This window comes from Corvus kubaryi, unplaced genomic scaffold (genome assembly GCF_017639235.1).
Source record: "Corvus kubaryi isolate FWS band 111438036 unplaced genomic scaffold, C.kubaryi_AGA036_p1.0 37300, whole genome shotgun sequence".
NCBI lineage: Eukaryota > Metazoa > Chordata > Aves > Passeriformes > Corvidae > Corvus > Corvus kubaryi.
Window position 1 is genome coordinate 879,196 of NW_024581093.1, and position 5,397 is coordinate 884,592.

A 5,397-nucleotide genomic window follows, 5' to 3' on the forward strand; every position below is an offset into this window, starting at 1 on the left:
GGATGGATGGATGGATGGACAGATGGACGGAGGGATGGAGGGATGGAGGGATGGATGGATGGATGGATGGACGGATGGATGGACGGATGGATGGACGGATGGATGGATGGATGGACGGATGGATGGACGGATGGATGGATGGATGGACGGATGGATGGACGGATGGATGGACGGATGGATGGACAGATGGATGGATGGATGGAGGGATGGATGGAGGGATGACTGGATTTGAGTCCCTGTGTGCTGTGGAACACACCCAGCAGCTGTGTTTGGTACAATCAAGCTGCTATCCCATGTAAGGGCCTGTGAAGGAGGTGTCATCCAAGGAAAAGAGGAGCAGCACACGGCTCTGCAGGTGGTGGGATCCCATCCTCCTTCCCTCCATCCCTCTCTGATGTTTGCTGAGGGACAGAGGTAGATTTTTTGTGATCTTGGAAACTGAAAAACCAAGGGAAAACAGCGTGATTTCCCCCCAACATGCTTCGTTTGCCCTTTTACTTTACTGGATCACCCTACAAAAAATGAATGTTGATAAATCCCAGCTCCATTTCCAGAAAGACACAGCCTGCCACAGGGGGTGGCCCTTTTTTTGCCCTTCTCAGCCCAGCTGGCAAATCCCCTTATTTGCAGGGACATGGCTTCCCCAGCCTCCCCCATCTCCCCCAATTTTCCACCCTGCTCGCCTGCCTGGAACTCTGGGATACCCTCAGCAGGGCAGAAACCCCCAAGATGACCAATTTTCCACAGCTGAAAAATGCCTTTGAGTAAATCCAGGGTAGCCAGGCTTAACCAAACCAAGCAGGGCCTTCATTTCAAGGCTCGGAATTTTCTGTCTGAGCCCGAGGAGTGGGAACGCTGCCGATAATTAAGGGACATCTGTCGCCCGCGTGTTCCCGCTGGGTTTGTCAGGAAATGCTGACATAATGTGAGGAGAAGAAACCTGCTTTGGAGCAGGGCTTGGCATGCTGGCTTCCAGCTCCAGCCCTGCCACGGGCAAAGGCTGCTCCTGCCCGATGTTGGGAAGGGCTGGAGGAGCTGCTGTGGGACCCAGGAAGGGTCACGTCCCAAAGCTTTGCCAAACCTGGAGCAAAAGCCATTTCTGCTCCCTCTGTCCCACCTCAGCCTTGAGATAAGGTTGAAGCTGCATGAGGTTAAAAAATAAACAACTTGGAGGGTGTTTTTTTTGCTTTGAGGGCATTTGGGGTATTTCCTGCCAAGAGCTTGGGTTTTTTTCTGGCTTAACAGCTACAGGAAGTTGGAGTTTTTTAAATTCTGAAGATTTTTATAATCCAGAGAAGTTGAGGTTGTGGCTGCACCATCCTTGGCAGTGTCCAAGGCCAGGTTGGACAGGCCTTGGAGCAACTTGGGATAGTGGAAGGTGTCCCTGCACATGGCAGGGGGTGGAATGAGGTGATCTTTAAGGTACCTTCCAACACAAACCATGCCAGGACTGTGTGATCCCTAAGAACTCCAGGACTGTGGGAGCTGGCATTTGCAAGAATTGGCCAAATGTGTTTTTTAAAATTATTCCCTCAAGCTCCCAGTGGGCTGAATCCTCATTTGTGACATCCCTGATGGGGAAACTGAGGCAGGGACCAAGGCCACACTCACTCCTCTGGTCTAACCCTTTGGAAAAGGGGCTGCTCTGACCCTTGGGATTAGAATCTGCTCTCAGAGGAAGAAATAAACCTCAACCAAGTATTTTGGCACCTGACAAGAAAGCAGGGCTCCCGCTCTCAGTTTAATGGAGCTGCTGATGCACGAATTCCTGTGTGAATAATGGATGTTTGGAAATGCTTTGAGCACTGTGAATGGGAAGGACACTGTTACTTCCCTGGGCTCTGAAAGCCCGTGGCAGAAGTTCCCAGAATTGTTTGGACTGTAGCAATAGGGATTTATAATTCATAACAAAGAAGAAATGAACCAAGAAGTCACAGCGACGTAAAAAAGTTGACATTACTCATATTCTTTTCTTATGAACTGCTGTCACACAAGAGTGTCCAAGGACCTTTTTTTCTGGGTAGATAAATACTTGTGGAAGGATTTATTCCATATTTGATGTAGGTTTTCAAGCAATGTTTCCTTCTTGCAGCCTGTTTTGTAGGGATTTAAACAGATGCAACTTCCATCTGGAATAGCGTGTCTGGGCTGTCCGAACATGAGAAATTCCTGTGCTTCCCAAAAGCCAGAGCTGAAAGTTATGCTACACATTTCATGCATTGGGTTTAAAGGGGAAAAAACAAGAGCAAAGCACAAAACAAACCCCCAGAAAACTCCAAGGCAGATTCGTGGGGTTTCAAGATCTGCTTAAGGAATCAGCGAGCAGGATTCAGGAGCAGTTAATAACAGCCTGTATTACAGGGTACCTATTAACATGGGATAATCCAGCAGGAAAAGAAAGGGCGAGGGATAAAGGAACGTCACCCTACAACAATGAGACCTTCAGAAATCAAGCCACGAGAGTTCTAAACCAGATTAACTCGGCTGTCACTGTCAGGCGCCGGTGCGGGCACAAAGCAGGAGCAGCAGGGATGGGGAAGAGCAGGATGTTGGGATTTTCCCAGGGATGAGAGGCACACCTCGGTCCTGCTGAAATAAAGGAGCCCAGGTGCTGACAAATCCCAGTGGAAATTGTTCTGAAGTGAGGGAACTTTTGGATTTGGACTGAAACTCATCCCAGACATGATGGGATGAACGGAGCTCCCCAAAAGGAGCGGAGCTGGAGGCTGCATCCCTGTCCTCATTCACTTCTTACCCAGCTTTATTTCCAGCCAGGAATACAACCTTCCCTGGCTTTCCACCTCCTGGAAAAGCTCTTCTCACAACCACCCCAAGCTCCTCTTTTACCCTCTGCTCTTATTTCCCAGTATTGCTTGACCCTTCCCTTCAGACTTCCTCCATGATTGACAGGATTTTCAAGACCCTGTGAATTTTGGATGGATAATTCTGGAGATCTCGGGGTGAAAGCTGGTGCCAGATGAAAACCTGCTTCAGTTTGTCACTTACCTTGAATGCCCCATCTTCATCAGGAGACTGAAGAGCAAACAGGGGGCTGAAACATTAAATTAAGGGGCCCAAGTCAAACTCTGGAGTGAAAAGCCTCCAGGTTATTTGTTGGAAGAGAAAATTTGGAAGGAACTGGCTTTCAATCTGCATGCAGGCACCCAACTGATTAGCAGAGCTGCTGAGCACTCAGATTTGGCCTTCAGCTCTGGATTTATCGATCCTCAGTGCTCAGACACAGGTCTGGAGTGCTGCAGAGCAGCCTCTGCTCCTCCTGACATGTTGGCAGCACCCAGCCCCGACAGGATCCATCCGTAAATCTCTGTACAAGTCTCCAAAATTCCTTCTGGGCAGTGGGTGGTAGAGGGATAGGTCCCAAAATGGGGAAATCACATCCTGGGAAAAACCAGAACCATCTGAAATGAAATCCTGGCCCAGCTGAAGTCAATGAAAGTCAGCAACAGGCGCCTGCCCCAGTGTCCCAAAAACCCCTCCTTAAACAAGAGCAGGCTGCCCATGGTTCTCATCAGTCTCAAGTACTTCCTATGTTTATTTCCTTGGCCCAGCCCCAGCTTTGCCAGTTGCTGCTCTGTGCACTCTGCTGGCCCGTGCTCCCTCCCATGTCCTCACATGTCCTGGCATCCCTTGCCATCCCAAGCTGCTGAGCTGGGCCACTCCGAGCCCTGAATCCCATCCCATCCTCCTCCCCACATACCTCTGGTTTATATTTACTCCTCAGAACGCTTCGGGATCATTTTGGGAAGGAAGACTCTCCAGCAATGTAAGATGAGACCATCCCTCAGTGGCTCTTCCCATGAGGGTGTGACTGCAGCCCAGGATCCTGTTATTCCCATCCCATGAAATCAGAGATCAGGGACCACAGACTTGGGGATAGGGTTTCCTCTTGCCCCTTGGCCACAGCAGCAAGGAAACAGCCGGGGATGGGCTGCCCAAGCTCTGCATGGGCTGTGCGTGACCCACAAAATCCATCCTCGTGACACCAGGGAAGCCACCAGGACCAAAAGGGTGACCACAGACAACACCAGCACTTGGCCAAGCCTGGTTTTATTGCAAAACTGCAGTCTCAGACAAGTCTCCTGCTCCTTTACCATCCCTGGGTTTTGTCTGTCAGCCAGAAGTAATTGCCAACACACGGTCCTGACTTTTGGGTTCAGAAGCACCGGATTCCTCCAAAAACCAGGGAAAGAAGCAGCTGTGAGCTGGCTGCTGACACAGCCCTCACCCACCTGCTCAGGACACCGCTGCTCCTGCTTTGTCCTGAATTCCCAGTCAGGAAAGTGAGGATCGGTCTTGCTGGGTGGCTCAGGGTCAGCCCTTCATCCCATCTGCTCTGGATCACCCACTGTGACCTGGGACAGGAGCAGACGGCTCCAAACCTGAGCCACGTTGGCTGAAATCCACGAGAAAAGCTGTCAGGATGCAATGCAGAGTCAGGCAGCGCTGGGCTTTGAGATTTAGACGTGTTCCCTTCCCCGCCCTCACTGCAATCACCTGTAGCTTTCCAGACACCGACCCCAGGAAGGTTCCTATCCCCTCATTAACCACAACTCCACGTGCTCCAGAAGATCCCGTGCTGGACAGGCAGGTGGGGAAAACGATGCACAGGGATGGATGTTCCCAGGATCTGCAGAGGCAGGGCAGGGACAAAGATATCTCGTGTTCCAAGGATTTGTCTTCCTTTTTCCACATGTCAGCAGCAGTGTCCCCCCTGCAGCTGCACCACAGAGGAAGCGGTGTCCACACTGCTGGGAGGGACAGGACACAGGGAATGGCTTCCCACTGCCAGAAGGCAGGGATGGATGGGATATTGGGAAGGAATTGTTCCCTGTGAGGGTGGGCAGGCCCTGGCACAGGGTGCCCAGAGAAGCTGTGGCTGCCCCTGGATCCCTGGCAGTGTCCAAGGCCAGGCTGGAGCAACCTGGGATAGTGGGAGGAGTCCCTGCTCCGGCAGAGGGTGAAATGAGAGGAGCTTTAATTCCCTTCCAACCCAAACCACTCTCATTCTATGACTGATCCCAATAGTTCCACCAACCCTTCCACAAAATTATAGAACTTTGTTTTTCCAAAGGTTCAAAACCAAGCAAGACACTTTTAAATCTGCCGTGTCTGCTGCAAGCAGCTCAGAGCTGAGGATGTTCTGCTCCTCCAAAGGGGCTTCTTTGGGATGGAGAAGCAAATCCATTCGATAACTGGGTTGTTAGCTGAGGTTGGGTGATTTTCGGCAGACTTGGAGCAGAAGATGAGGCCCATCCTTTACTGTCTGTCCTCACCACTACACCCCGAGCACAACCAGTGGCAGCCACACAAACTGTTGTTTTCCACCAGAACTACCCATTTTTTGTGGCTAATACTCGGGGTGTTTTTAAAACGAGG